Here is a 24,860-nt window from a genome sequence, read left to right on the forward strand (position 1 = left end):
ATAAAATGAAGCTCAATGAAAACATCATACAAATATAAATCCTAATTTATAATGTAGGGTTAGATCTGTTACTAGATAATAAACTTGAATTGAAAATTATTTGCATCTCTTGCTTAATCCCCCCAAATCTTTCCTATATAACTGAAATTCTTAAAATTTGAGATATATCTACATTAACAACCACTTTTTAAAATTCAGATTCTCTGTAAGGATAACTGAAGTAGTATTCATAATCATAAAATTAATATCAAATTGCTTTTCTCCTACAACCACTGTAAACAAATGGGTCCTCAATTGAATAAGGTCAGAGGAAGTAAAGGTAATTCTGAAACATATTGAACTAGAGTAGAAGACCAACTCAGGTGGGGCCTTAGGTAAAGAGGCACTAGAACATCAGAGAGCAGCAAATGATGCCAGGGCATTTGTGTAGGTTTGGGGAAAGATCCTGAATAGAGGATGAAATGTCAAGGATGAGATTCTTTCACTTGCATGCTTTAGATATGCATTGGTTGTATTGAATTGAAGAAGTGCTTTCTTGGCAAGTATGTTAATTTCAGTTTGTTGGTCTCCATCTCTGGAGAGTTGGGTTTTGTAGATCTGGTATGGGCCATGAACTTTGCATGTTTTACAATCTCCAAGGAAATGCAGTTGATGTTCATGAATGTGTTTTGAGTTCCAGTGAGTTAGAGATTATGCATAAAACTGTAGAACCTGAATACACATTAGAATCATCCAGGGAGCTTAAAAATATCTCCAGGCTACTTTCTCAGGGATTATCATTTAATTGGTCATACTGGAGAAAAAGAATAATTACTTTTAAACGTTCTCCCATGACTGGCCTGTGTACCAAGTTTGAAAAGTTCTGGAAGGGCAACACTAGAAGGGCAACTAGAGGAGCAGTGTAAATGACTGAGGTTGACCCTGTGACTGTGAGACTAACTGTAGAGTCCTAACAAGCAAGCAACCACTACCCTATTCCAGCCAAGTATTTCCATGGGGTAGGCAGGCCCTGTGCTGATTTCCTCATTGTTTTGAAGGAAGAAAGAAATCCATTATTTTGAGAAAATTCTGGAAATTGAAATATTATCCGATATTTCAAATAAGCCTTAAAATACCAGGTAGATGGAATATTACATTTTTAGGGTCAAATATAACCTAAGGACGTGGTTTGCAAACATTTGCTGCAGAGCACTTTAAAGCAAATGGTGTATTCGTTCGAATCAGTGTGCAAATATGGTGTGGGCTTTTCATGTAAAATAGCTTCTAGTTCTCAAAAATAAGATTGAGTTCAACTAGGTAGAGAGAATGACGTTTTCTGTATTTGATTGAAAGCAGTAAGTCAGATGAAAATGGCTTGACAACTTTAAATAACTACCCAAATGTTGCGAATTAGTATTATTATAAAACAATAAGCTCTAAGATTTGAAAGGAAAATACTGTAAAATAAAATTTAATTGTCCTAATGATTTTGGTTCTAACAATTTTTTTCTCACTAATATAGATAGCAGCTTCCTTAAACCAGATCATTCACATCTAATTTTGCTTTTATGTCTACCCAGAATTTTAGATTGTATTCTAACTGTCCCACCACTAATCAATTCATGGATAACTGTGCCCTGAAATACTATATATTTCATGACTATAAAAATTTCATGCTGTGTATGTTTAAAACTAAATTTGCTGTGCTAAAAATGATGATAACTCAACTAAAATATTATTAAAATTAAATATGTAAAGTTAAAATGAACTCAAAACAAAACATTTTGTTTATACTGTTGGAGCATCTGTTAGTCTAACAGACCCTTCTGTGTAATTATTGATGAGGTCTGTATCACAGCTCTCTTACTACTAAATTAACTGAATTTTTAAAAAATACCGTAAGTCTGCAATTGAAATATGTTTCAGAATTTTCGCACACATGTGATACAAAATGAATGTATTATTCAAACATAAAGCATAAAAAGAGTCAGGAGTCATTTTATACCACTGTAAATACAACAAAAATAGATACTTTCCGACCTACCATCATATTATGATTCTAATACTGCAGGTGCAATAGAGACTCAAGTCTTCTCAAAGCGGAAGGACTCTAGTATGATTTTATGTAACACTGACTTACATTTTATGCTAAGTGTTCTCCTCCAGATACTCTGGTTTTAATAGGGATGTGATACAGAGTCTCCATTTCTTCCATCAGCAGTCACTTGACCCCGTCAGCTACTGATAGTACTTTAGTGTACATTCTCAAAATGCAGACCAGAACAAAAAGAAAGCTACAACTGCCCGAAGTGGCTTACAGCAGGGGTCACAAAGTCAAATGCCTGCAGGGCACATGAAGGTGACCTAAAGGAGGGAAGCAGGCCAGAAATGCACATCCTGTCTACAGGCAGAGCAGCTCTCCAGACACAGCCGATGGCTGTCATGAACAACTGCTGGTCCTGTGTTGTGTTATCAGATTGTTCAATGGGAAGGCAGAAATCTGGCTTCTTTAGGGAAAACACTGTGCTTTTAAAAGTGTTTCCAATCTATTGAAAAGCTTCAATTATGTTTCTTAAGGCAAACAAAATATCTGCGTACAACATCGGTTTCTGGCATAACATAGCAGAGACGACAACTAAGGAAGCGGAGATAAAATGCCTACAGTGGCCATGTTATGGGACACATACTGGAGAAGTGTTACACAGATGCCTGTGTGCACAGAAACAAGCTTATTACAAAAATGTATCAGTAATAGTTTGGTTAAATGTAATTGTGTGTAAGGGACTGGAGACTGGATTATGAGAAGCTTCCCATCATTCATTTAGCAAATATTTGCCAGGCCCTTTTCCAGGTGCTGGGAAAATGGTGTTAAAAATAAAATGGCCTTTTCTCCTTACAGTTTGCACCCCAGTGAGAATATAGCCGAGCAAATAAATATGAGGCATGCATTAAAACCAAACCATCATGTAGTAAGTGGTGTCAAAACTATTTAATTACATAAATTGCATGATTGTCACTTTTTCTTTGAACTGCTTATAACATCTTAACTGGGTCCCTTACTTAATCAGTTAAATAAAATCTTTAACACATGTTTGTTTTATAGCTGTATGAGACTTGTGATTTTACCTTAAAACTTTTAACAACATGCACATTGCTGATAGCTGTTTCTTTGAAGTGGCAGATTTTATATTGTTGTAGAATTGTAGAACTGTGTGGTTGTCCATTTTAATTTCTTTCCAGGCATATTTGTTAAATGGGCCATTTCAACCCAAAAATAAAGCATTGTGTTTCACTTTAAAAAATAGGCTAATAATTGCCCTGACTGGTGTGACTCATGTGGTTGGGTGTTGTCCTCCAAAGCAAAAGGTCACCTATTCAATTCCCAGTCAGGGCACGTGCTTGGGTTGCAGGTGTGATTCCTGTTTGGTGCATGTACAACAGGCAACCAGTCAATGTTTCTCTCTCACACTGATGTTTTTCTCCCTCTTTCTTCTTCCCTTCCCCTCTCTCTAAAAATGAATAAATAATATCTTTAAAAAGTGAATAAAAATAAAAATAGACTAATTATTCCAAAGTGTGTGTTACATCCGGCATTGAGACAGTCCTAGATGCGGCATATCAATCTAGTCATTTCCTGTTCCCCCAGAAGGTAGAACTTAATGTCTTTCCCTCTTCAAAGATGGGATCCAATCAGAAATTACCTTATATACCTTATCTCCACGTCATTTGCATGATTATCAATTGATGTAACATCCAGTATCGAAAGGTGCTCGGAAGAAAACTGAAATAGAGTGAGGGAATGGCGGACAGGGAGAGTGGGAAGCACTGCTGCCGTTTTTGGAGGCCTTCTTATTGCCAGCACACGACATCCATGCAGGTGTTTACGTAGCAAGACTGTATACCTCGTGAACCTGGTAAAGGGAAGAAAAATATGACTAAAGGAAGAGAAGCCTTTCAAAAGCATATGGCAATAGAGAGCAAGGTCTCGTTCAAAGATGGTTTTATAGTTTTCCATTTATATCAGTCTAGGTTCAATGTACAGAGGACACACTTCATCCTGGCTAGTTGAGGCAGAAAGGAATTTATTAAATGAAAATAAATGGCTTTCAGATTTGCTTGCAAGTCTGAAGAAATAAGCTTTAGACTGAATGTGGAGGTTGGTTTCCTCAAGCTCTCCCACAGGGCTCAAGGGAATTAATGATCTTGCCAATACCAGGAAGCCACTGGCCTGCTCTGGAAGCCTAAGCTACAGCTGCCAGCTCCGGACCAGCTACCATCGGCTGAAACCAAACCAGCGAAAAGGAAGCCGCAAGCCTTGCTTCTCTTCCCACTTAATTCAATTCACGTTGTCTGCAAGTGCATTTGATTGGTGGAACCTAAACCACAAACCTAGATCTAAGGCCTTTTGGGAAATGTATCTTGTGACTCTCCGTCTCTGTGGGGTAGGAAATCACTATACTGAGGCCAAAATATATGCTGAGTCAGTTGATCTCCCTACCCACCACACCAGTTTTCCCGTAAATTGTTGTTTTAGAATGGTGCTCATTCCAGTGCCTCCAGTTCTCCAACTGTTCTGAGAAGTTACGGCGGAGGGTGATGAGAGTGGGGAGACATCCCGGCTCTTTGAAAGTAAAGCAACAATGCATTGTTTAAAGTTTGAGATTCATTCAGCAACTGTGAATAAAGCTAGCACAAACATTCACATATAGAATTTTGTGAGAACATAAGGTTTTATTTCTCTCAGATGCATACTGAAGACTGACATGCTGTGCTGGTGGAACATATATGTTTAACTTCATTAGAACTCACCAAACTCTTCTGAAGTGGCTGCACGTGCTGCTTTCCTCCACTGCTGTTACACTGTGTGTGGTGTAAGATGCCGGGGTGAGGAAGCATTCTGTAACCCTGCAATCTGAGATCTTTTGTAGCGGGTGAGTCCATGGGGTGTGACCTAATATTTCTTAGCCTTTTCCCTCCTTCCCTTACACAAGAGAGGACAGCTACAGCACTACGGAATTTTTTGAATGCCCTTCCTCCAAGTCCAGTGAGGCTCTAGTAAGGTGGTTGCTCTCTTAGGACTGACTCCCCAGGAGATTTTAATTCTCAAGCTAGCTCACCCTCAGCCTTCGTCAATTCATCAATTATTCTTTAAGTGTTCCCACTAATTACTGTTTCTAGCAGCTTCTATTTCTGGTAAACTGATCTCAGCGACAATTTTCTGTATTTATCTCTCCAGTTTTGAGGTAGAAGTTTGCCTTGTATCCTCAATGACCTGATGGATCAAGAAGTTGGTTTTTCAGCCCTGCTTGGTGTGGCTCAGTGGTTTGAGTGCCGGCCTGCAAACCAGGGGGTCACCAGTTCCATTCCCAGTCAGGGCACATTCCTGGGTTGTAGGCCAGGTCCCCAGTGGGGGATGCTCGAGAGGCAACCATACACTGATATTTCTGTCCCTCTCTTTCTCCCTCCATTGCCCCCTCTATAAAAATAAATAAATAAAATCTATTTTAAAAAAGAAGTTTGTTTTTCTGTTTGTTTAGCCTTTTTCTTATTTTTAGGATAGAAGTAATGACTTTCAACTTCTTCACATGGCTCAGCTGAAACTGGAGTACCCTGGATTTACTTATGTGTTATTCGAAGTATATTTGTTTTTTACTTTTTTGACAGTTTTGATCATATTTGTGTTGTGATACAAATCAAATATGTATTGTGCTTTAAATATCTGCTTAATAAATCTTTGTTTACCTCAAAGTCACAAGAATTTTTTCTAAAAGCATCAGTTTTAGGCTTTGCATTTAGGATTATTATCCATGTAATATTAATTTCTGTAGCAATAAGGAAACAATTGCTATCACATATATTTTGTATATTCGTTTCTAATTGTTCCAGTATCATTTGTTGAAAAGGTTATATAATTTCTTCTCTGATTTGCCTTTGCAACTGTTGAGACTATCCCAAGCTTTTCCATCCTGTTGCATTTACTGTACTTATGTCTTATTCTTTTGTGAATATCACACTGTCTTGACTGAATTGTATAATGTTGCTTATCCTTTCAAACTGATTTTGGGTATTCCAGTTCTTCTGGCCTGGAGGGAATGGTGATTAGAAAACCCATTTTGCTGTAACCTTGCTTTCTCATGTAAGGGGGAAGGGGAAGGAGAAGAAATGTTTGTTAAGGTCACAGCTGAAACACTTAAAAACAAAAGAAGACAAACACTGATATTTAATCATACGATTGCAGAATACTCCAATAGGATTGAGAGAGGCTATCCTTACGTGTTCCTAGTCTTTGGGACTAATATTCAGCCTTTCACAGTTAGTATGATGTTAGCAGAAGATTTTTTCTAAGCTCTTTATCAAGTTAAGGAAGCTTCTTTTATTTCTAGTTTTCTAAACCTTTTACTTTGAATGGGTATTGAATTTTGTTAAAAGATTTTATTCAGTGATTGAGATGATATATTTAGTTTTGTTTAATCTGTCGCTGTGGAGAATTACATTAATTAATTGATTTCTGAATGTCAAACCAGTGTTGCATTCCAAAGATAAATGATTGCTTGGTCTTGATATAGTATCAGTTTATATATTGCTGATTTGATATTTTCATATTTGCTTGATAATACTTGTGTGTATTTTCATGCGGAACACTTGTATATAGTTTTATTAGTAATATACTTGACTTATTTTGACATCAGTGTAATGTCCTCATGAAATGGCTTGGCAGTGTTCCCTTCTTTTCTGTTTTCAGGAGAACTTTGTGAAAAAATGGTAATATTACTTCTTAAATGTCTTGCAAATTTAAGAATGAAATTATATAGTGCTTAAGCTTCAAGTTTTGTGAAAGGTCTGAGATTTAGCACGACTTGTAAGTCAGTAGGTTACACGGACAGTTTTGTGGCTGTTGGTGAACACATGAGAACGCCAGCTCGAGGATAAGCATGGTTTATTCTTCACAATAGCAGTGGCATATTATCAGTATTTTTGCCTCAGTTTCTTGAACCTCATTTCCCACAAAGTGATGTAGAAAGATCCAGATGAGACCTGCACTTGCAGTAGATCGCATTACAGGAGATAGAGACGGTAAGTTTAGGGAACTTAAATCTTCATGTAGGCGTAACATGCTTATCCTTGGTCTAGAGGGGGCATCACTTCTCTCTCCCAATATTATTCACTATGTGAAGATATTGATAAACACAGTGATTGGTGCCTCACTTCAATACATGCGGAAATGCGAGAAATCCAAATTCAACACTTAAATATACAATTTCTTCAATAGATAGAGTACTATTCATTTGTTAGGTATTTCATTATGATTGAGTTTTAGTAGTTTAATTTTTTGAATTTTATTTTTAACTTAATTTAATTTTTATTGACTTTATTGGGGTGACATTGGTTAATATAATTATATAGGTTTCAGGGGTACCATGCTATAATACATCATCTGCGTATTGTATTGTGTGTTCACCACCCCAAGACAAGTCTCCATCCATCACCATTTATTCTCCTCTTTACCCTCTCCTACCCGCCTCTACCCCCTTTCCCTCTGTTGTCTATGAGGTGTTTTTTGTTTTTTGCTTAATCCCTTCACCTTTCTCACCCAGTCTCCGTACACCCTCTCCTCTGACCATGTCAGTCTGTTCTGAGTATCTATAAGTCTGTTTCTCTTTTGTGTGCTAGTCTATTTTGTTCGTTAGTCTATTTTGTTCATTAGATTACACATGTAAGTGAAACCATATTGCGTTTGTCTTTCTCAACCTGGCTTATTACACATAGCCTAACAGTCTCCAGGTCCATCCATGCCATTGCAAAAGGTAAGGGTTTTTTCTTTTTTATGGCCAAGTAGTATTCCATCTTCATTTTTAAAGAAAGTTTTTCTTTTCATATAATTTAATACTTCCACTATATGAGATTGTTGTTAAATTACTGGGCATAGAGTTTTTGTGATATTCTCTTTTATTATTTAAAGTCTATATAATTTGTAATGATTTCTTCTTTTCTTTTCCTGGGTTCAGTAGTTCCTATTTACTCATTTATTCCTTAGACAGTCTGGTTTGAGAATATTCAGCTATACCAATCCGTTCAAAGACTTAGTTTTTGGTTGCATTGGTATTACCTATTAATTTTTGACTATGTAATCTCTTGGACTTCTATTTATGTTTTGTTATCTCCCTTACTGTGCTTATTTTGTGTTTAATTTGCTCTTCATTTTATCCACTCTTAAAATTATTATTGATTTCAGACCTTTCTTTTTTCCAATGTAAACATATCATACCATTAGTTCCCAGCACCGCCTACCTTCATTCAACAAATTTAGTTATATTCTCTTTTCATTTTTATTGTTTGAAATATATTTCCACTTCCCTTTACCTATGAATTTCTTTCTCTTTATCCAATAAATTATTTATGTATTCCACACAGTTATTTGATAAGCCTTCCTAATATATGTTTCATTTTTTTAACTTGCCTTTTTTATTTTTAAATGCATTACTTCATTTTTAGTAAATGTTTGGGTGTATCTTCCAGGTCAATGATTCTTTAGCTAATCCAATGGAATTTTTCCTTTACCAGTTACATTTTTAATTATAGAAAATAATTTTTCTGAAGTATGTTTATCAAGAATATTTTCATTTCTATAATTTATTTATTTATTTCTTAAAACATTTCATGTAGATCTATTTTTGTATTGGATAATAACAATATTGGCAAGGCTTCAGTGATCAAATATTATGCTGTTTGTCTGTCCTGATTTTCAGTAACTGCCTTCTCAGTCTGTGGCGCTGTGTGCTGTGCACACGCGTGGGTGTGTGGTGGTCAGGCAAGATTTTAGTCACTGGCAGTTCTGTTACTTCCCTTGGGGGCACTTTGGAAAGAAAGCTTGACTTTGCTTTGAGGCCCTAACTCCTTTTGATTTTGGACCCAGTGGTCCTACTTTTCCTTTAGGTCACAGACGTTTGGGTTTCTGCCCAACATTGCCCCCACCACACCCACCCCACCCATATAGAGAGTGGTATTCTTATTTGTTTATTGTTTCAGGAGGTATGGGGAGATCAGCAATGTCATCAAGAATGTGTTAAATCTGGGAATCCAGCTGTAGATAAGAAATAATTATTCTAGATTTGAAAACCTAACTGATACCAGGTGGTATAATCTTTATGTACTAATTGCTAAAGTTCAAAATATGACCTGAACTTATTTTTAAGAAATTTCTTAACTAGCCTTCTCACCACTAGGATATATCTTCCAAATGACTGCAAATGGGAAAATTAATTGTGTTCTATCCTTAATTAAAATCTGTATTGATTTTATCCACCTTGCTTGCAGAATATGATCCAAACGCATCAGCAGTGCATTTAGGTCCTTTCCTCAGCTCTTTTCAGGCTGTCTTCTTAAATAGTATCTTCTTCCACTTTGCCATATGACCCTTGGGCTACACCAGAACGTTCTGGGCTCCACAGAACATTCCCTACTCTTCCAAGGACTATTGTTCTTGTGTTTCCTCTATGAGGCCCTTCTTCTGTTAAAAATCAGTTATACTTGTTTTATCCTTCAAAAGCCTGCACAAGTATTTGACTATTATAAAAACTTATCTAAGATTACCTCTATAAGGAAAATAAATGCTGTCTTTCCCTCTCCTTCCATCCAGTCAGTCATTTTTATGCCTTGTTATAGTCCATGGCTTTATAGCTAATTTTTATGTGCCTATTTTGTGTTACTGAAAATGATATTCTTAAGAATGGGGAGAGTATTCTCTGTATCTCTGGAGTATAGCAGCAATCAGTATATGAATGTAGGTAAAAAATGCTATGACACAGTTATTAAAAATATAAATTTAGGTAGAAACAACATATTACATGCAAATATTCTATAATTGGGATGAAAAAATACATTTTGAATTCTTTATATCACCACTTACTCACTAACTTTGTCCAAATCTAAGTGTTGAACACAGTAAGGTTTACATGTACCATCTACAGCAAACTGAACACTCACTTCCACTCTAATACGTGCTAGGTATGTTCTTATATAAGTATATTCTTATATTGAAGAGCATTATGAAGCCCAGTTTGTATCTAGAGATAGGTATCTTTTGAGATTGTTGGTTACTGCTTTACTTGGTGTCCTGTTTGAGAAGAAGGGCAAAAAATATCTGCTTTTTTTAATCAAGAATAATTAATTGATCTTGAATAATTTGTATGTTATTATCTCTTATAAACTCTGAATCATATATTGTGTTTCCACTGTTTTATTTTTAAATGTGTGACTAATTTCTAGTAGGTATATTAGGTTTTGTTTATTAAATTTATCTTTATATTAATATCTTTACTTTTATTTTTGCCTTGACTTTATACTTACAATATTCCTGGTTATCATATTATACTATATGTTATTATAAGTTCCTTTGAATAATTTTTAGAATTATGAGACTTTATCAATCTTTAGTCGATCTTTTTGGCTTACTCATATAGTTGTTGTGAGGAGCAAATGAGTAGGCATAGCCCTGGCCAGATGGCTTACTTGGCTGGAGCATCGTCTCATGCGCCAAAAGGTTTCAGGTTTGATTTCCAGTTAGGGCACATACATACCTAGGTTGCACGTTTGATCCCCAGTAGAGGCACATAAAGGAGTCAGCCAATCAATATTTCTCTCTCACACCAATATATTTTTTCTCTCTATATATATATTAATAAATGTATCCTCAGGTGAGGATTAAAAAAACTGAGTAGGTAGGTGTAAGTAAAAATGTATTGTTAGTTATTAAGAATTTTGTTTATATAACAATTATTATTTGGTCCCATAGGTAATACTAGTATACCATCTTCAATGATTTATAAGCAAATTAGAGTCAAATAGTGACTAATCTAACCAATAATTTTTATGTATAATCTCTTTCAGAAACTAATATATTATTGGATAGTTTTTAAATAGGAAAATTGTCAGATTCTGAGCATTATATTATTACATTTAAAAATAAATATCTATATGTTTACCTACCACCAAATGTATGACTCTGATAAAAATTGGTGGATATGTTTTTAAAAGCCTTCCTCCTTCCCAGAAGAGTTATGTTGAGATTCTTCCACAATATTCTTAATTACAATATTCTTAATTCATAGTGTAAATAGCGTGTATCATCATCTTGCTCCAATTAGTTGAGGTTGAAATCATCGTTTTCTTAACTATGAAATTCAGAAAATGTACTAACAACTAGATTGCAGGATTGCATTACATAATGCTTTCATACTACACATCCATTAAATATTAGTTCTATTTTTCTCTCCTTAGCCAAACTAAGAATGATGTGAGTAAATAGAATTTATAGTGGCACACTCTTAACCTCTGTTTATTTTCTGTAGGATCTCAAACAACATTTGACTCAAAAATCTGTCATGTCATTGATTTGCCCAAGTGCCCCATGTCCAATACACCAAATCCTCAAAAAACCCTTTTGCTCTATGCTCTTTCAACTTCTCTCACCTTAGAAAAAAATAAAGTGATTGACTTGATTTATATTTTGTTATAAAAGACCATGTTTCTTACCCTATGTGGTAATGTTCATATTTTTTTAAAGGGAGGGTTTAATTTTAAAGTTTTCAGTACTTAAATCCTGAAAGGGGTTTGCGACGGTGAGCCAGTGAATTACCTGTTGGACTTACAGGGATACACTCACAAACATACACAATCACTCACACACTCAGACCTTTTCTTTTCCTACCACAAGGAAAGGATCTGAATGTTTAATGATCATAGAGGTCAGGCCAGGGAAAGATTAATGTATTAATTTTTCAAGTTAACACAAAAGATTGTCTTCTGTGATTTTAAATGATGCATTTTATACTCCATGTAGATAAAAATGGAAAATTAGACAGAAAACAAAATCACTTCCTTGTATGAGGGTATATCAATTTTTTTCTAGATGCACCAATTAAAACATGTCTAAGTTAATTGCACATTTATCTAAATTACAGATGTGTTCAGTGGCCACCATAGTTTTATAATGTTCGCTTATAATCTTTGACATGGATACTCATCAGTTAAATAAAACTGCATAATTTATTTTATCAGAGATTTTCTATCTTTGCTTGTCAGCTGAATAGAAGCTAAATTAGAATTTTTCAAATTATACAATAGGTATTCTCACTTAACAAAGATATTTAAAATTTTTGGCTATTTAAAAATCAATTACTAGATTAGAGAATTTATATTAATTCATTCTGTGGCTGCTTTCTCAATATTATAAAATGGTATCAATCATTTCTAAAATAGTTATTTTCTCTTAGTTATGCTACTTAAATATTATACATCCAGTTTTCAATATCTATTAAACATTTCTGTATGTGCTTATAAATTTTAATGTCTAATTAAATATCAATGTTCAAATTTTCATTATTCAATTCTGATATTTATAGATCAACTAAAACTTGTTAACAATACCAAAAAGAAAATACTTTTTGAGGAATCACTCATATAGATTCAAATGCTTATTAGGACACACAGTCAAATCAATTTAGCTAACATGTTTTTCCTGTAAGCTTCGTACATTTATGGTGTCATTGTCTCACTTTTATGAATTATAGCAGTTGTTCTCAGCTGGGGGAAAATTTGTCCCCAAGGTTAGATTTGGAATGGTCTGGAGACATTTTTCATTTTCACCACTGAGGTCAGAGATATGACTGGCATCTTGTGGATGGAGGACAGAGATGTTGCTGAATATCTTAGAATAGACAGGACGTGCCCCCTCTTACATAACAAAGAATTATCTAGCCCAAAGTGTTAATATCGCAAGACTGAAAACCATTGCTTTACAGTCTATTAGGGATAACGCTATAGATACATCTGCAACTATACTAGTTCAATTAGCAACAATAACTAGCTGATGCCAGGCATCATTAGAGGCACTCTATTCACCTCTCCCAACTTAATCTTCATATGACCTATGGTAAGTACTACTAAAATTACTTAATACACATATGAGGAAAAGTTATATCTCACATAGAAAATGTTAATAATTATCAATCACTTCATTCAAAACCAATATTTTACTAATAACAAAACTATTGTAATTTCAGCTCCATGTTATAAATGATGATAATATCACCCTTATATTACTTCTCCTATAACCAGATACAAATAATATGCAAGAGCGAGTAATTCACCAACTATGTTTCCAGACAGAGAAGGAATGGACCATCATAATGGCTCCCTAAGGATCATTACTGGCTAGAAAAACTACTTTTTGAGTATTTACTTTGTTCTATGTACATTTTTATGCATTTAAAAATATTATCTTATTTAATTCTAGCTAAAACTCTGTGAAATAGATATTATTCTGCCTTCATATCCTACTGGAAAAGTAAAGCTTAAGAAATATGGGAAAATATCACAGAGCCGTTAAGTAGCAGACTGAGCTTATTTCCTAAATGTGCCTGGCTACAGAGCAATACCTTTTTCAACACTACATGATGTCTTCCTATTTTTTTAAGATAGGGGATATTTTATTCTCTGTATCAATAGAGAATAACCCAGAGTAGTAAAGATTACAAACTTAAAAAAATGTATAAGTAATTCCAAAGGACTAGTATATACATTATAAGCTTTGAAGTCTAAATGCCATCCTAATTAAAATGTTGTACCTCTTAGAAATGACTTTGGCTGCAATTAATAGAAAACCTTACTAATAGTGGCCTGTCCAGTGGGGATTCCTCCCAATGTGGAGACATGACGTTGGTCTTTTCATTATAGTAGGAGTGTTTCAGTGACTCAGCGAAGTCAGGGTCCTTGGTCAGCACCTCTCACATTCTCATGGCCTTTTTCTCGTGGTCACACGTTGTTTGGAGCAGCGTTAGCATTATTTTGTGTCACTGCAGAGGGAAAAGAAGAGAGAAGCAGGAAGGCCTTTATACTCAGGATACTTTTTTGGAATAGGGAGGGTATAAGGAAAAAAGCATTTCTGGAACCCCTAAACACCCCTAAATAGACTTACTTTACATTTTATTGGTCAGAACTAGGTCACACAGTCATCTCTAGTTGCAAAGGGGACTAATTTTTTTCCCCATTCCTTCAAGGACCAGGTTGGAAAATATTTAATAAGCTAGTGAAAAGTGGCACTACAAATTTATAGTTAGCAAGGCAATTTCACATATTTCTTCTCATTTGCTATATCTATTGTTATATTAACAACAGAATGTTATGTCAATAGTCTATATAGTAATGTATATATTGGTTTAAAATAATAGCTAATTTTTATTAAGTATTTATTCTGTTCCAAATATCTTCTGTGTAATTTTCACAATACTATGTACTGGATAAATTGATTATGACTGTTTAATATAATCTGTTTTATGATGAGGTCAGTAGCATTGTGACTGAGAGGAGACAAATCCACACAGACTAGGACTATCGAGTCCTGTGGAGGAAAAGGGACGACATGGCCACTCTCAAGAGGAGAGCGCCCTGACCCTTGCCTTGACAGGCTTTTACTGCTTTTCTGGGCACATTATACTGAGGGTGTTCCTTCGTTACTTTGCACAAGTTTGCTTTAGGTGGTTGCCTTTCACAGAAAACAAAGGAGAGGATGTTGCTAATTACATGAAAAAGGAAGGACATTTGCAAAAGTAAAGGGAAAAGTGGTTGAACTGGTTACACCCCTCCTTGGAAGGCTTAGCATAGATTTTAGGAAGTTACTTTAAAGATATGCAGTAAACATTTGCTGCCTCAATTCAGGGTAGGAAGTTTTAGCATAAAGCAAGTCTCAAAGCGGCCTAGGTACAATGCAGGCCTGATTCCTCATGGGAAAACCTATCTGTGGGAGTGGGTCCTGTGTGCCAGACCTCGCTCCCCACTGGCTTTTCCTAGTGGGAGCTGGGTCCACGCCACACAGAATGGTCTCCTATAGTTTTATAGGTGAAGGAACTTAGGGTTAGACAGGTTAATTTAATTTACTAAGGTTACACACCTAGTGAGAGAAAGAAAGGAATGCAAATCCATTTCTGACCACCTCCAAAGATGAAATATTATTGATTACTATTAGGACTTTTACACAACTCATCATTTTCTTTCTCCATTTATTAGGTCTACAGATACAGATTAATATTACATGGAGTGTGTCCTTCAGTATTATTCATACCTTCTTCTTCATCATCATCATTATCATTATCTTTACCATCAAAGACTCATACTGATATTATATTTACAGTCAGAAGTTATGAACTTTGTCTCCAAATATTGCTACTTCTATGCCCTAACTCCCTATTTTCCTATTCACTTTTCCATTTCTCTGCTCTACCATCTCCACTGACCACTCGTGTGGCCTCCTCTCCATCTGTTTCTTCTGTGTTCCTGTTTCAAGCCCTTTACACCAAAGCAAACACACATTCTCATACAGAATCCTTGGGAAGCCCCCTGAGACAAGCCAGAACATCGAGCTCATGGTCCACTCTTACGTTTCCATTGTAAGAGAGAAGAGCTGGTATGGGCGATCTCTTATTTCTTCATGCTCTGCTGTATAGGGGGGAGTCACGGATAAGCACAACAAACAACACAAATGTTTCTATTTTTTTGTTTGTTTTTTGCTCAAATCTTGTCTTGGTTTTACTATAGCTTCTCAACTTGCTCCTAGTACTGTAGCTTCTCAACATGTTCGTGGAGTTCCACAGAGCTATTTTGCCTCACACATGGTTGTTAACTTGATGTCTTGGTCAGGGGAGGGAGGGCCTGTAGCTTCCTAGTCCACCATCTTACTGACCTTAACCGGATTCTACATTTTAAAATGAAAATTCTGCTTCAATAGATAAAGCTCATTTACATTTCTTGCTCATTTTTAACCTCTCCAATTTCACAATTGTTCCAAGATAAAGCATCTGAAGGTGACTTTCACTCGGGATTAATTCCAAGACTCTCCATTCAAGATCATAGTCTCTTGACTCAGGAACCATGAAAAAACCTTCTCACATCGTGATACCTTTTTGTGGCTGTTTCTTCATTTGGCTTCCCAAGTAACATTCTATGGGCAACCAATGAAAAGGTATAATGTGTCCACAGGATCTGGTGTATTTTCAGGCCATCCTGACTACTACTGTCACGTGAACGATGGCACACCCTTTGTCACTTTCCACTCCTTAGCAATATGGAAATTTTTACATACAGGACACAGATCTAATCATTCTAAGGGCTTGTCAAACTGAATTCATACTAATAAAAGGAAAAATACTCATTAGAGATGCGCACTCTACGTTAGAGGAAAGCAAATGTCTAAATGCTCTGAGAAAATGTGGGTGTGGTTGATAATCACTCTAAATTTCAAGGGAGAAAGATGCAAAATAGATTAAATTTTAATCTTAAACAGTAAACATTTCTAAAAAAACAAAGTGTTAAAACTGTGAGAATAATTTCCTAAAGAGCTCAGAATTAGCATGGCATGGGAGAATGGGAGGGAGAGAGAGATATTCGGGGGATTCTTTAGAAAGAATGGCAAGGGTCTGTTAAAATATTTTCAGTAAGAAAGAGTCCGTTATCAAGTGAACACTGCAAGTATTATGGAGGTAATATGAACAGTTGTAAAGCTCTATCCACAGGAAGAAAAAAATAACAAAAATAGGAGATGTATTCTAGCTCCTGAAAAAGAGGTATTTTAATGTTTATAGGAGTTGGAAAGCAGAACTACTTGCCCCTACTTTGTTTGCTTCTATACATTTTATAGGAAATATGATCTTCAAACTGTTAAGTTAAAGCCAACATGGGCCAAATAGAGGAGGAAATATTTTCATAGTAGTCGTCATTTATTTAGTGCCTACTGTTTGTCAGGAACTGTTCTCAGCAGTTTATATAAATCCTCTCCAACTTTCCTAAGAACCCAATGAGGTAGATAATTACACTTCTTATTTTATAATTGAAGAAAGTAGTGCTAGACAGATAAAATGTCCATGGTCGTTCAAAAGTAACTTGTAGAACCAAGAGTTGTCTGGTTAAAAACCCATGCCTGCCTACAACACTAGGTGGGCTATGTAGGAAGGCGGTATTAAGGCAACTAAAATATATTAATTGCAAAAACACCTTCTGTGGTGGATCAGATAATAAAAAAATGAGAAATTCAATAGACAATGAGATATGGGCTTACATATTCCACTTTAAAGAGACAATAAATGTTGATACTAAAACCACATGATAACTTTGACAACTGTCCATGGCACAATCCAACGATTTGGAACAATTTGGGGATGGGCAGAGTGATTATTATGGGTGCAATCATGAGCTTACTTAGAATAACTAAGACCAAATTCACCTATCTTTGGCTTGTTTATTTTGTGGACCAGGAAGTAAGTATCATAAATTCAGAGTTTAAGTCATGTATGTAACTTTACTGTAAATGAAACTTCCAGAAAGACCCTGTATTCTAGCTTGCTATTTAACAACCTATTTAATTATATGCTTATAGACAACATAACATTGATTAGATTCAGCACAGATTTCAGAGCTGGTTGAAATGTGACATATAACCAATATTGACTGGAATCAAGCAGAACAACTTGTAGATATGCCATATATTTTGGCCTTAGCATTATTTTATTAAATTTGTTAAAGAAAGTAAAAGATAATTATATTTATTGTTTCTGATAATACATGCTCATTGAAAAAGTCTCAAAGAATATAGAAATGCATAGGAGGTTTCCCTTAGTATGACACCTCAAAAATAATTGTTTCAGTTATTTTACAGTTTTCTTTTAATTTTTATATGTACATAAAATGTATGTATATATGTATATTTATAAATGTCTGTATATATTTTTTAAAAATAGTGATGTTAAACATATAATTCTATAACCTACCTTTCCACTGCAGTTGATCATAGAAAACCCTCCTTGGGAAAATATAAAGATTTACCACATCTATTATTACTTTAAGATATTCATTTGTATAAACAAACCACATCATACATAGTAAATTATATAGATGAACATTGTTTTCATGGTTTACTTTACATATATATGATTATATTAACATCCTTTAACTATATATTTGTTCATTCTATCTTCTACAATGATTTACTAGATGTAGAATTGCTGGTCAAAAGTATGTGAATGTTTAAAACAAAATAAAACTAAACTAAAATTGCATGCACATTTAAAACTTTAATAAATACTGTTAGACTGCTTATCATAATAGTTTATTCTTAGTACCAATATTTAATAAGAGTTTCTGATTTGCTACCCATTGGTAACTGTGAACTATTTTACTTTTTGCTAATCCATATTAGACTATTTATACCTCAATTTTGTTTTGATTTTTATTTCTATGATTAATAGTTCAATTAAATATTTTCATATTTTTTCAGTTTCAAATTGAACATTTGTGTCTTTTGCCTATTTTTCTAGAATCGTGTTCACTTTTTTTATTCTTTGCATTTGCTCTTTACGTATGAAAGGTATTAAAGTGATGTGACCCTTTGTAAATATTGCATCTGGGTTATTAAAAATTTGAATTATTATTTCCAAATAATCGTTTTCTGTGCCTATCATCTCACTTTACTAAGCAAGGAGTTGCTCCTATTTAGAAACATCAGTTTGCTTCTTCTGCTTGCATTTTTTTACAAATAATATCTTTCCTTTTTTCAAATATTGCTATACATTTTTTTCTTATATTACTTGGGAAATTTTACTTAGGTTTTAGAAAGCAGAGGAGATAAATAGATGTGTTTAGTGTACCATCTTGAAACTAAAGGTCCTGCCAAGAGCTTTTGTACATTAAAATAGTATTTAATGGTACATATGGCATTTTCATGTGACAAAAGAAAACATGGGAAATACTGGTTATTATCTGACTGAATCAGGGTTCAAAACCATAACTCAAAAGATTGAAACTGTGATCCAAGACATAAAAAATCAAATTAAGAGGCAAAGTGTTATGGATATTTATTTTATTTTATTTATTTTATTTAATTTTATTTTATTTATTTATTTTTATAGACTAAAAAAATCTGCTGAAACTTTTCACAAATATATAATTTGGGTGACAGATAAGCAACAATTCTGGGAAAAAATGGCACTTCCATTTGCCATAATGGTGTATGATGCTTTCTAAAAAAATAAAGGTTGTTGAAAGTGTCTTTTAAAAATTAGGCACCAATTGATCATAGAGATAACAGGTATGTAATCCTACACGTTGGAAGGACCACATCTGGAATATTTCATTCATTTCCGAGACTTGTGTTTTAAGAAGGACCATAAGCAGCTGTGAGAAGTCTACTTGAGTGTGTTTTTAAGAGTTGAGGACAGGAGGAGATATGAACAGTGGGAAGTAAGAATCCATATCATACAACTATTGTACTAAATGCATAAATCAAATTAAATAAAGCAAAATAAGAATGAGCTGACCCCTAACATGCAAGTAGTCTATCTAAGCTTTAATGACTGTGGAGAAGAGGTCTCTGAGTTGAAGTTCAAGTTGAACTAGATCAGAAATCTGGCTAAGAAATACTATTTGATGTCATTTGCCCCCTTTAATGGAAAAAACAAGGCACAGTATTTTCATTATATGATGAAATAAATTGTTTCAAATGGGATAACCTATTTCATAATAGAAAACACATATTTGTCATTTCATAGAACTAGGAAGACCTCCAAGAAAATTAAGAAAGTTAACAATAGAATTTTAGAGAGAGGAAAGTGATGGGAAAACTTAGGTTCATAAAACCAAAGGATTATATAAAAATATAAATTAAAAAGGAAGAAGAAATATATAACTCAGGATAAAACATAACCTGTAAAATTTAGTCAAAGGAACCAATTCTAAAAACATTGCCTCTGAATGAAGGAGAAAATGATAAATTGGCATTTTATAATTTTTTTTAACAATCAATATTCAGAAATCAAAGGCATTTTTTGTATACCAACAATGAAACATCAGAAACAGAAATCAGGGGGGAAAAATCCATTTTATATAGCAACAAGAAAAATAAAATACCTGAAATAAACCTAACCAAGGAGATAAAAGACCTGTACTCAGAAAACTATACAACACTGAAGAAAGAAATTAAGGAAGACACAAACAAATGGAAACATATACCGTGTTCATGGATCAGAAGAATTACCATCATCAAAATGTGCATACTACCCAAAACAATTTATATACTCAACACAATACCTATTAAAGTACCAATGGCATATTTCACAGATATTGAACAAACACTTCAAAAATTTATATGGAACCATAAACAACCCCAAATAACTGCAGCGATTTTGAGAAAGAAAAGCAAAGTAGGAGGGATCACAATACCTGATATCAAACTGTATTACAAGGCCACTGTAAGCAAAAGAGCCTGGTACTGGCATAAGAACAGACACATAGACCAATGGAACAGAATAGAGAGCCCAGAAATAACCCAAGTTTCTACAGTTGATTAATATTCAACAAAGGAGGCAGCAACATAAAATGGAGTAAAAATAGCCTCTTCAACAAATGGTGTTGGAAGAGCTAGACAGCTACATTGCAAAAAAATGAAACTCGAGCACCAACTTATACCTTACACAAAAATAAACTCAAGGTGGATAAAAGATTTAAATATAACTCACAACACAATTAAAGTCCTAGAGGAGAACATAGGCAGGAAAATCTCAGATATTCCACGCAGCAATATTTTCACTGATATGTCCCCTAGAGCAAGGGACATAAAGGAAAGATTAAACAAATGGGATCTCATTAAAATAAAAAGCTTCTGCACAGCATTTTATAATTTTCTTTATAAAAAATTTACTTGTACAATATCAAACTTAAAAATTATAATGTTTATATTAGAACTTAGTTTATTTTTTAATTCATTTTACAATTACATCTTTGTTCTAGTTATATTGATATATATTTTTTACTTTATATTCCTCCCATAATAATATCTTACAGTTACATGTGCTATATCAAAATTAGTATTTTTGACTTTTAAAAACGTAGCCATTCTGTGACAATTAGAATTATGCTTTTAATTTTGGAAATTTGTGGAAAGACCACTCTAAGTTTGTAGACATAGATAGGAAAGCATCCACAACTTGTAGGTATCTGTGTGTGTTCACGTTTTTTATTTCACCAACAGTTGTTACCTAGCATCACTTTGATTCTTTCTTCTTGGTGTTGAAGCACAGCTGAAAGCACCAAACCCATTCTCCAGTGATTGGGACAAAAGTAGGTTAGTAGAATAGGTTGCTAGGAGACCAATGTCAGCATCATCTATGACCTTGCAGGATGTGAAAAATAAGTATAGATTTATCGAACTCAGTGGCACATTGTTTGAGTCCTCTGCTCTGGCTGTCTCATTTCATTTCTGTCTACCTCAGTGTTTTCCTCTTCCTCTTTTCTCTCCTTTTCTAGCATACAAATATGAACACATAGGGCCATACGACTCTCTTTCTTGATACCTCGTAATTCCTCAAAGTTATGACTATGCTGCATTTAACCACAGCATTGTCTCTCAGCTAACAAGGCACTCCAACAGCAGCGTCAGCAAATCCTGATCCTTTTAAAGGCTGATTCTTCATACCATCGCTGTAAGAAATATAGAAATCAGTTCTACTGGGAACAACATTATGAAAAATGTATAAACATCATAAAGTAATTTTGCTGTCACATTCAAAATGTTTTCTCAAAGTTGCATCCACAGTTTCACAGTTGAGGTGGTTTAGGTTAAATAATCTTATGCAGGAGAGAACTCTAACATTCTTGTCATCTTCTTGGCATATCTTTTTAAAAAAATTGTTTAGAATATGGATTTCATAGACAAAAATGTATTAATAGAGAAAGTGAAATTTTTTAAAAAGCCTCACATCTCAAATTATTTTTTTGTTTTCATATCTATATATTTACTTCTTCTTAAACAGATTATATGATACTGTAAAGTAATGGTTTGTGTATATGATTGTGTATGACATATGATTCTTTTCTCCTCAAGCTGGAATCTTCATTGGAACGTGTATGAGAATGTAGCCCCCAATCCATCAATTGAAAAATGTTCTATAGCTTGACTCATCGCTGTTTTTGTGTAGTTTAATTATTTAAAGAAGCTGAAATTGATGTGGATGTACAGATATTCCCACCAGACTAATATTTAGACTTCTATTAACTATTGAATAGGAAAAATACTATTTAAGTTACTAAATTATAATTTCTTTCCAAGATCAGTACAAGGGCCATTATTTAAATGGGGGCAGATTCCTTTAGTAAATTGTAAAGCTTTACAACAGAGTGGTAATGCATAGTGATTGTACAAAGAGAATTTGAAGCAAAGCACATCTGTGATGGCCTAGATAATGGAATTCAAAATGTTTTTTTTTTTATTTTCTTTTTAAAATGTTTAAAAATAATAATGACCAAGACAATTAAAAGAATAGTTACTGATGTTTGTTGTATATATGCTTATTGAACTTCTTGGGAAGAAAATATGATTCACCAAATTTCTAAAACTTGAGAGGACAGGATGATGTTCATAGAGAATTTAACTTAACTGTTTGTTATTCAACTAGAATATAAACTTGTCTTTGGAAATGTATCTGTCTTATGTTCTTTATGCTTAAGGCATCAATAATTTTTATAATCATTTATATATTATTTGGAACAATATATAATATAATATATAATATATATTATATATAATATATAGTAATATATAAAGCAAAGTTGTACTGTTTTATGTTAAAATATAATGATTTCCCATGAATTTGGTAACAGGTATTTGGAAGTATATGAAAGGAGTGGATAGAGATTTTTAATACATTAACTAAAAATCATGAGCTCAAGAATTCACACAAAATCCTTTATTTTTTATATTAAAATTTAAATAAGAGAAGTAAGGAGAAAAATTTGTTGATAAGATATTTGAAGTATTGGAATTTTTAAAGCATAATCATTGCATGTTATTGTGAAAGTTATAAATGAGAAAAGGTTCTCTAAGGCTCCTCTGGAATTGTGGGAGAAGTTCTAGACAAAGAGCAAGCATGTGAAGAGACTGAAAATGAAATAGGAGAAAAGTGAACAGTCAAGTGCTGGGTAAAATGTCCGTGGCAAAGCATTTTGCCACCAATTCTTATCATTTCAGAATATGTATGTTTTCCTTCAAGAAGTCAGTAGTGGAATAAATACAATGTGAAAATAAATACCATATGCCATAAATACAAATTTTATTTCATAGTGAAATAAAATTATGCATATAGTTGATATTTTATTTATTCATTAACCAAAAGAAACCTTGAAAGCCTATTAAGGGCAAACCTTTTTTACATCTGATCTCTGGGTCTAATGGGTGAGACGGGTATGGAAGAGATAAATGCAACCCAACGTAACAAAAAAGTGCTAACAAATGTAGAAAAGATTGCTGTGGTGGCAGGGTGGGTTTGCTCATAAGTGGCATATACATTATTATGATAGTGGTCCCAGGACATGCTTGAGATGTTCCATAGAAACTAATATGGTACTTGGGATTTTGCAAATTATAAAACTGCAAATGGTGATTTGCTTCTAGTGACTAATTCCTTTTAGAAAAAGAAACCTAAGGAAATTATCCTAGAAGACCTATTATTATACTGAAAATTATATCTCTTCCAAAAATCTTTACTTTTGCCATATTTCATTTATTAAAACTTCAACATAATTAGACTAATTATAAAATGAGTTGTGTCCCAGTGCCAGTTGTGATCACACACACACACACTCATAGATGCAAAGTTAAATCAGCCAGAAACATTCCTAATCACTTAGAATAGCAATAAGTTTCACCTTGAATGTATTTACATGCTTTACATTGATTCAATGAGTCCTAATGGTCTCAGAGGGTTTGCAGAACATAAAACATGACTGTTGTTTTTCAGATTTTATCTTTCTAAACTAAAATATACAAGTTAAAGTAAAATCATGTAAATAATGGCTTAACATTACTTTTGTTTTCTTGAAGTTTGGAAACATTTTTGGAAAAAACACTGGGTTGCCCTGGGTGCAAGGGGCTAAATGGAGTTTTCTCCCTCGTAAAATATTTTCACTAACAGCTAATCTTTCAAATATATTTTCCTGACATGAGATATGAGTATGAAGTGTCATGGAGAATGCTCTCTCTTCATAGGGTTTTCTGCGTAGGAAATTATCTACAGAAGCAAACTCCGAGAGTAATAATTTTCCCCTTCATTCCTTCTGAGTCACAGGTGCAGTTTCTCAGAATCAGAGCAAATAAAGTACATTAGGAAGAAATGTGTGCTATTAATGCATTCTTCCATTAGTCTCTGCTTCAGAATGGACTGACTGCTTTGCAATTATCACAGGGTTTGTTTTTTTTTGGTACTTCTTTGGAAAGTCAGGAGAAAAAAACCCCTATAGAATCAATAGGAAGGGCATTTAGAAGCTTCAGAATTTTTCTGACAAAGTAGAAGAATTATTTTTGTAAATTTATAAATTCTAAGATTATTTTTTGGTCCATGATATTCACTACATCATGTTAATGCTTAGAAAACTGATGTAGGCCACTAAGTTAAAAATGTTTAGTTAAGTAGGAAGGTATAATTGAAGGCAGTGGAAGAAGGAGACCAGCATACTAAGAGATTATCTGCCAGTTTTGTATAGTTGTTCATTGCTGAATTAGCAGGCGCACAACTATTATCTTCTGTGACTTCTTCATTGGTCTCTAGGTTCTCAACTTTTGGGGAGGCTGATGGTCCTGCAAACTTAGAGTTAAAGTGGGTCTTATATGTAATTGGAACATATAAGAATGTCTTAAATGGCTGTATTTGAGCCTACAGGGAAAGCATACCAAATTTAGGGAGGATGTGGGATAGCCCCAGTGGTCCGGTTATTAGAACAGAGGACATTGCAGAAAGTTAGTTATCAGAAAAGCTTTGCACAACCTTGAATTGCATACAGCAGCCATT

This window comes from Desmodus rotundus, chromosome 1, assembly GCF_022682495.2.
Source record: "Desmodus rotundus isolate HL8 chromosome 1, HLdesRot8A.1, whole genome shotgun sequence".
In the NCBI taxonomy this organism is placed as follows: domain Eukaryota; kingdom Metazoa; phylum Chordata; class Mammalia; order Chiroptera; family Phyllostomidae; genus Desmodus; species Desmodus rotundus.